The following is a 9,294-nucleotide window of genomic DNA, read 5'->3' on the forward strand; positions in this document are numbered from 1 at the left end:
TCTATATATTTACAGGCTTCTACTCCTCTTCCTGTAGTTGTACTGCGGTGCTTAGATTTACCACTGCACTTTAGGGAGATTTCTGAATGAATACATTTTAACTTCCCAGCACATTTTCTAACTACTGGGATTTTAGCAACACAGAAAATATTATTAGTGCTGCATCTATCTAAACGGCTCAGAGGACTTTGGGACTGTTGAAATAATCAGATGCTTGGATAAGCTGGAGTGTCATTTAAATGCAGTTACACTGGCATGAGTATTCCTTGACTGACAGAGTAGATTTCGATAACTAGAGTTTAGGGAAAGCAACATTTCGTAAACTTGATCCTCTATCAGATCACGGCTATGCATTCTGAAATATTAGATGGCACATCACATCAGATGGCATTATCTTTGTGGCATGCTGCACCAGCTCCCCCCTTTCCCATTAGCATATGTGAAAGAGGCACCTAGAGATAGCTGCCCTCCGCTCGGATCCTTATCCTTCAGTTTTCCTATTGAGATATGCAGGAGGCACAGAAGGCTGAACCACTTGGCAGCAGTGGTACAAAAACGACAGCTATTTCAACTTGTAGGGCAACATCTCACCTTGTGTGCATTCCAGAGTCCTTTGCAGTGGGTCTCTGGAATGCACAGTGGAGAAGGAACAGGTGGGGATGCCAGAGATGTGGTTAGCTAGCCACACACGGCGAAGAGTCACACAATATCAGTTCAGCAAAGCAAAGGAACAGCCTGCTCTGTAGATTGTGTCCAAGGCGTCTTTGTTGTCCCTCCAGTCTGGTCCGCTTGTTTTATTTTCCAGAAAGTCTCAAACGTTAAACAACGGGTTGCTGAGCTTAGCCCATTTCATTGTGATATACATTCTTTTCCTTTTCCTTTTCTGTATTGGGGGAGAAATTTGCTTCAGTTCACATTTTAATGCCAACATACCCGATTTGCACGAAACAATATGCCAGCCTAAAAAGCAAACGCCCTTCAAAATTTACACTTCTCTGGATTTTGTGATGCAGTTCTCCAGTGCACCTCTTCCCTGAAGAAAAATATGTCCAAAAATAAAAAATGTATATATTAATGTAAAGATCACCAAAAAATTCATTATATTAGGGGAAGTTGCTTGTAAAAACATGAATATTAGGGGGTAATACATACAAAAAAGTATATTAGGATAAATGCACATTGGCCATATAGTGTGAGACTATAATGTAATCTGATGTGGATATGTGCAAATCGAACTTAAGTTCTGAAAAATGAGAAGCTGAGAGAAAGTAAAAGTGAGAGATCTATCCATCCCGCCACTGTGCAGCAGTCGAGTTATGTTCTGTGGCTGGTTTTTTTTTGCCACATTCTAATTTTTATTTTAAATTAGTTTTTGTTAAAGATTTTCTTGTGTTACAAAACAAACAAATAAACAAGGAAAAGTACATATAGCGTCTCCCCATTTGATTAATAGAGTATTTCTCACAGTTGGTTTACATTTGGTGTGAGACACAACTGTCGTAATGTGATGTGACTGTTAAATATCTTTCATAAGTGATGAAAGCCTGGAAACCATGCTGGTCTTTTGCCATCAATGCTGTCATGAATTTGTGAGTGTTAAAATCCAATCAAGCCAGCAAGTGTCCAAATATAAGCCAGGCTAGCTTCCAGTGTTGAGGTGATCGCCTGGGTGATGAGCCATTAAGAGAATAAAGGAAAGGGGGCTCTGTACCAGACTACAAATAGGCAGAACCCCTCCTCTAGCTTCTAGATAGTTAAAAGGACAGAGCCTGAGTTGGAGGGCAGAGTTTGCTGTGATGTGACCTAGAGACAAAGCTGCAGGCTTGAAAGTCAAAGATGCTGAGCATGGTGTTTGATTTCTGATTGAATCCAAGGCTGTGCCTATGGGAAAAACAAGACCCTTTGGGGTGTTTATGCAGTGAACCCCTCCATCATAGGCTCAGGTTGTATACATGTGTAAATAACCAATATATCATAAATATCATCATCATCATCATCATTTTATTTTTATGCTGCCTTTCCATAGTTAAACAATGCTCAAGGCGGCTTACAACTTGACAATATTTACATAATTACAGTGGTAAGGTAAAGGTAAAGGTACCCCTGCCCATACGGACCAGTCGTGTCCGACTCTAGGGTTGTGCGCTCATCTCACTCTAGAGGCCGGGAGCCAGCGCTGTCCGCAGACACTTCCGGGTCACGTGGCCAGCGTGACGAAGCTGCTCTGGCAAGCCAGCACCAGCGCAGCACACGGAAATGGCGTTTACCTTCCCTCTATAAAGTGGTACCTATTTATCTACTTGCACTTAGGGGTGCTTTTGAACTGCTAGGTGGGCAGGAGCTGGGACCGAAAGACGGGAGCTCATCCGCGGGGATTCGAACCGCCGACCATACGATCGGCAAGTCCTAGGCACTGAGGCTTTACCCACAGCGCCACCCCAAATTACAGTGGTACCTCGGGTTAAGTACTTAATTTGTTCTCATCTTGAAGCACTATTTCTGGGTTAGCAGAGTCTGTAACCTCAAGCGTATGTAACCTGAAGCGTATGTAACCTGAGGTACTACTGTACCAACGTAACAAAAGTCATAAGCAATAAATAAAACACATCAAAAAGTACACACCCAAATGGAAAACAATTTCCACATAAATCATAAAATCTAAAACTAAGAATATACATAATTAATATAAATTACAATTTAAAATGACATAGATAAAAAATAAAAGCAAAAAAACAACAACAACAGAGCCCTCTCTGCCCACATTCTTCACTGTGCTTCATTTCCAAAAAAGAAACACGGACCCTAGATAAGCTCCTGGAACCCCTGGGATCTTGAACTGTGAACTGCCCTGAGACCTGCAGGTATAGGACAGTATATTAATGCAATAAATAATAATAAAAAATAACTGCTCAGAGATTGGGGTGGCCTGCAACAATACAGTTAATGAAGGTGACTGTCAGGATGAAGTGAACATTGTAAATGTGTAGTGGAAAGAAAATCTCACTGGCTCTGTCATCACGAAAGTCTATTTTTTTAATAAAAGAAGAAGAACAGAACAGAACAGAAAAACTTTTTGAGATCTGCACATAACTAACATCTTTGGAGTTGTATCAGATGAAGAAAGCATCCCCATATGGTATTTTTCTTAGTGGGATTTGAGTGATTTTCAGGCAGCTACGCATATGCTGTCCGATCCCCTGCTGTGAATTTGTGGTATATTGCTTGCTCTCCACAAGGCAAGGACTGGAGCAGAACTCAAGCTGGAGGAATGGGAATTCAGTCTGCAGCTTTCTGCTTCTTCCACCCACCCTGCAATATAAGTTGTTCTTTTGGCAAAAGGGCACCTGTTTCCCTCCCCCTCTCACCCTCTTTTAGGATGGCAGAAAGTGTTCGTCCTACTGTGCGAGACATAATGAAAAGGAGACAGCTTGAAAAACTCTCCCTTTTAATTTGGGACAGAAAGACTGCCCCTTTCCAAGGGAGACACCACCATCTGATTCCTATTTCGGCTTTGACTTCTACTGACATCCCACTCTGTTCACATATAGCTGGATTTGCGAAAATCCTCGTGAAGATAAAGGGTGATACTGTTGGAAAATAACCCAAATGCATCTCTGTGGTGGGCAGGAAGTTACCTTTGAACAGATTCAGTGATGCACCGGAAGTTTCAATGGTGGACAGGAGGTCACCTCTGAACCTTTAAAAATTGGATTATATTTGCCTTTTGGGCCACCAGGATTGTATGGGGAAGGAAAAGCTCTCTCAGCATTTTCAATGTGTTTTGTGAATCAGTTTTGCTTCTGGTACGGCCACCCCGCTAAACTTAACTACTAATACAGTAGTACCTCAGGTTAAGTACTTAATTTGTTCCGGAGGTCCGTTCTTAACCTGAAATGGTTCTTAACCTGAAGCACCACTTTAGCCAATGGGGCCTCCCACTGCCGCCACGCCGCCGGAGCACGATTTCTGTTCTCATCCTGAAGCAAAGTTCATAACCTGAAGTACTATTTCTGGGTTAGCGGAGTCTGTAATCTGAAGCGTATGTAACCTGAAGCGTATGTAACCTGAAGCGTATGTAACCCCAGGTACCACTATACTGCTACCTAACATGTAGCAATTCATTTTCTATAGGACTATTTCTTGGTTAGCATTTCCATGTTTTCATTTCCCATTATTAACATAAGCATTGTCTTGCTGGATCAGACTAATAGTCAATCATCCAATCTCCAACTGCAGTGAATGATAGCTAAGCCAGTGAAGAAGCTATTGGAAAGCTAAAATGCAAGTATGATGAAGATGATTCCAACCTCCTTCAATAAGCAGCTCATTGTAGATGAATACTGATTTCCTATTTTAGCAATCTTGACCATCAATAGACCTGCTCTCAAACAGGCACATGAAGCTTCTCTAAATTGAGTCAGACCAAGCACATTTCCCCAAGCAAACCTTGTGGGATAGATGAGCCAACAGTCCGTCTTCCTAGTTAGATCAGGGTTTCCCAAACTTGGGTCTCCAGCTGCTTTTGGACTACAGTTCTCTTCATCCCTGACCACTAGTGCTGCTAGCTGGGGTTTGATGGAAATTGTAGTGCAAAAACAGCTGGAGACCCAAGTTTGAGAAACCCTCAGTTAGATGAACCATTGATCTAATCTACGAAGACAATTCATACTTTCTTCCTATTCGTCTATGTATATCCATATGGTCAACTATGACTGGCAAACCTAATACTGTTCTGCTTAACTCTTTCCCTCACTAATAACTTGCAACTAAGTCTCCACAAAGGGACGCGGGTGGCGCTGTGGGTCGAATCCCCACGACGGGGTGAGCTCCCGTTGCTCGGTCCCTGCTCCTGCCAACCTAGCAGAAGAAGAAGAAGAAGAAGAGGAGGAGGAGGAGTTTGGATTTGATATCCCGCCTTTCACTCCCCTTCAGGAGTCTCAAAGCGGCTAACATTCTCCTTTCCCTTCCTCCCCCACAACAAACACTCTGTGAGGTGAGTGGGGCTGAGAGACTTCAAAGAAGTGTGACTGGCCCAAGGTCACCCAGCAGCTGCATGTGGAGGAGCGGAGATGTGAACCCGGTTCCCCAGATTACAAGACTACCGCTCTTAACTACTACACCACACTGGCTCTCAAAAGCATGTCAAAGTGCAAGTAAATAAATAGGTACCACTCCAGCAGGAAGGTAAACGGCATTTCCGTGCGCTGCTCTGGTTTGCCAGAAGCGGCTTAGTCATGCTGGCCCCATGACCCGGAAGCTGTACGCTGGCTCCCTCGGCCAATAAAGCAAGATGAGCGCCGCAACCCCAGAGTCAGCCACGACTGGACCTAATGGTCAGGGGTCCCCTTTACCTTAAGTCTCCACAAAGAACAATATACCTGAATCTCATTTCTGATGAGCAAGATTTCTCTATTCTCTGTCTTGCTATGTTTTCACAACCAGGAGATAGAGAAGTCTAGCTACATCTCAGTTTAGATGTTTACTTAGTACAGAGGTGGAAAAGCATTTTTTCTGTTCAGGTTGCATTTTAGCAGGGGAGGAAATCTGACAGGGGCTGCATGTTGACACTGAATAGGGCTGGTACCAAGAGTGGGCAAGGCCAGGGACGAAATTGGGTGAGGCACAGCCTTTTCTGTGTCTTTCTCTACTATCCTCTTCTCAGGGTTATATGCAGCCTCAGGGCCTTATGTTGCCCCCTCACACCTCCCCCACCAGACTTAGGAGGTCCCACTGATTGCCATTGGGTCTCATCACATGTTACTGTGCTGTATGTTTTAATGACTATCCGAAACTTTTTTTGCAGGAAGTCTTTAAAGATGGCAACACAAGCAGTTACAGCTAACAAATAAGCATTCTAGTTGCATGTAATTATCTCCTGTAATGAAAAACAGCATGGTTCACTGCTTGCTAAATGCTTACTTTGTCTTTGGAATATAAGCATCTGATTATAGGATCTGTGTTGGGGGGGGGAGAGTAACAAAGAAATAGTGAACACCAAGAAAATGACCTGGTCTGGTCTCTTTTTGCTTGTTAAAGGACAGAGATTTTCAACAGCCTCCTTTCACCTGTGCCTTAAATTAAGCAGATGAAACTGCCTGAAATAACCATCTTCCCAAACCTCCTGAAATAACTGCATTTTCTTGAGGATTTTTTTTTCTTTCCTCATTGTACTCAAGATTGCAAACATGATGAATACTAACAGCTGGATCTTTATATTTCCACTATTAGAAATATTTGACTGAAACTGATGAGCAGCAGATGCTAGGGGATTTGGGATTCTTTCCTCCCCCTTTCTAAAATAAAAATAAAAATACACCCCCACCCCCACCTGAAGGAAAAATATGTACACCAAGTTGTGGGTAACAGAAACTGGTTTGCTTTCATTTGCTTCTGTTCTCCTACACGTAGGAGAACATGGGCAGGAAGAAAGGGGGAGCATGAGGAGTCTTGTTTTTTTAAAAAATAATAATAATGCTTTGTGCGTCTGCATCTAATCTCACCACTTTCTAAAATTTATTTATTGGTGTGGGAGGACATGTGTTCTGTGTCTCATTGGTGTAGTGGTGGTGAAGGGTAAAGGACGCGGGTGGCTCTGTGGTCTAAACCACTGAGCCTCTTGGGCTTGCTGATCAGAAGGTCGGCAGTTGGAATCCCTGCGACGGGGTGAGCTCTGTCCCAGCTCCTGCCAACCTAGCAGTTTGAAAGCACACCAGTGCAAGTAGATAAATAGGTACCACTGTGGTGGGAAGGTAAACGGTGTTTCCGTGCTCTCTGGTTTCCGTCATGGTGGTCCGTTGTGCCAGAAGCAGTTTAGTCATGCTGGCCACATGACTAACAGCGGCTCCTTTGTCCTGAAGCAAGATGAGCGCCGCAACCCCATAGTCGCCTTTGACTGGACTTAACCGTCCAGGGGTCCTTTACCTTTTTTATTTAGTGGCGGTGTCCCTAATGCTCTTTGGGGGTGGGGATTGAGGTAGATCAGCTGGGACAAGTGAGAAATGTCCCTATTTTCACCAGAGAAATGCTGGAGGCTTTGATATACTATCAACAGAGCACTACTTTCAATCACAGGACTCAGAGAAGCCAGGAGCCAGCTTCTTTTGCATCTTCCTCCCCGAGTGAAACTCTAGGGGTTAGCACAGCACAGGCTACAATGCCATATCTAAACCATACTTGCAACTGGCAGAAACCCTCCCATGGGGAACTGAATGGATGCCCTGGAGATCCATGTACATTGAGAGGTTGGGACCAAAATATCAATGCCAGAGGCAGGTAGATGAAGACTGTGAGGACCCACTTGGCCATCCCTCGTCTAAATCACAAAGCCCCAGGCCATGGGACAATAGGCTGTATAAATAGAAATACTTTCTCACTAAACCAAGTAACCATATGCTAATCACTTAGGAGGGGCAAGGAGTGAAACATCACAACTTTGTCACAGCAAACCACAACCTTTATTTACACACATTTTAGTGGCTAAAAAAAAACCCAATTCAGAAATGAGACACTAACATACATGATTGCTAGCGATGCTACAGTAAATAGTGCAGCTGTTCTTCCAAAAGGAAAGAACAAGTAAGATGGCTGTCTCTGATTTATGTGGCATCTCTCTGTATCCGACCTTGGGTTGAGCATGTCTGCTATAACTCAGCAGCAGCTGTTGCACACAGCGGGTGTATATATAGCAGAATCCGTTCCCTTGGCCAGAATTGAGTGTGTCTGCATCTGTAAAATCCCTCCAAACCCAATGTTAGTCTAAACCTTATTTGTCTGGCCATTACATTCTGTGCCAATGCAATTTATAATGTTGCTGTGGTTTATTTTGATGGAAATTGCTGCTACCTCCCTGGGACATTCTTGTTCAATAAGAAGTAATTTCTATGAAGCTGCTTTCGGTGCAACATAATTACATCCCAGAAGTTCCTTTTATCATTCCTGAACCCTTTTAAAAATATCAGTGTAGATCATTTAAAGCAAATACATTTCCAAATGTGAGGCAAATTGGAATATTTTTTTCCCCTCCAGTAATTTAGTGGCTTCCAAAAAAAAAAAGAAAGAAAGAAAGAAAAAGAAAACCCCAGAAAAAGCAGCCGATTCATAGCATTGCTGGGCAGTGGGACTCAACATATCTTAGTTGCAAAGCCTGAAGATCTGAAATTGATACAGTCAGTTGTACAGTTGTTTGGTATGAGATTTCTAGTGCTCTGAACAAAATCCTCTGTGACCATTTCCTCTGGCTTTCTAACCCAGAAGCTAAATACACTGGTACACTCTATACCGTGAGCCATTAAATCTGGCAAATTTGCTTTTAGCAAACAGACATAGAACCAAAGTATAAAAATATACCACAGGTGTCCTACCTTTGAGGAACTCGATTTTTCTCCCTTTCTTTCACTAGAGATGGGAAAAGCATTCTCTTTCTAATCCCTATCACCTTAGCCGGTCTTCGTTCACAAGACTGTCCCATTTCTGCATTCATCTGTGGATTTTTAAATAATAATAAATAAAGCATTTAATACATTTGAATATATTTTTGAATGTATAGTCTCTTGTGATATGCATGTCTGCATGTATTTTAACTTTAAAAATGCAGTCCTGAACTTTTTTTTACCTCAGATTATGCATTTTAGATACTTGTTGATACGTTTCTCAAGCCGAAAACTGTGCCGCAAGCAACATTCAGAGAAGCGCAAAATCCAGCGAATAGCTGCATTCCAATCTGCACAATTAGCTCAGAAAGTGCAAATCAGGGCAGATCACTTCAGAATGTGTGAATTTTAAACTCCTCCGGCATCTCTATGTTTAAGCTGTTAGTATGCATCTTAAAGTACATTGATCAGTGGAAGACATTTCTCCCTAAATCAACAGTGATTCTTTTTTAAAAAAATATGTCTTACTGCCAATTGTTTTCCCTATTAAAAGGTGCTGCCTAATTTCTTATTTACCTCGATAACATAATTGTCACAATCTTGTACAGCAGGTTTCGGCAATGAGACCGTGTTTTTTGCCCAAGGCCACCCAGCGAGCTTAATGGACAAGCAGGTATTTGAACCCAAGTTTCCTTTACCCACACATTCATAGTTTATGTAATTAGGCATGCTAGTATGCGTTGGTGATTAGTAATTGGTTTCGGTTTGGATGAAAGCACTTCCAGTTATAAGGAGTCTTTTATCGTTAACCTTCGGCATATCAGATGAAGGTCTGTCAGAACGATCCCAAACTGTAGGAAGCCAGAATCATTTATACTGGGGTAAATTGGGATGGTGTAACTTACACCTACATATTCCAAAGGCC

At 42.5% G+C, this 9,294-nt stretch overlaps 1 long non-coding RNA gene across 1 annotated transcript; it reads right to left on the reverse strand.

The window, feature by feature from the left end:
* Positions 1–550: 550 nt before the first annotated feature.
* On the reverse strand, positions 551–9,039 carry LOC308597013. Its single transcript, XR_014012798.1, has 3 exons — positions 8,946–9,039; positions 8,361–8,479; positions 551–883 (listed from the first exon to the last, which is right to left on the reverse strand). It is a non-coding gene; the product is annotated as an uncharacterized lncRNA (long non-coding RNA).
* Positions 9,040–9,294: the final 255 nt, after the last annotated feature.

Source organism: Podarcis bocagei, assembly GCF_964188305.1.
Source record: "Podarcis bocagei genome assembly, chromosome: 11".
NCBI classification, from domain to species: Eukaryota; Metazoa; Chordata; class Lepidosauria; order Squamata; family Lacertidae; genus Podarcis; species Podarcis bocagei.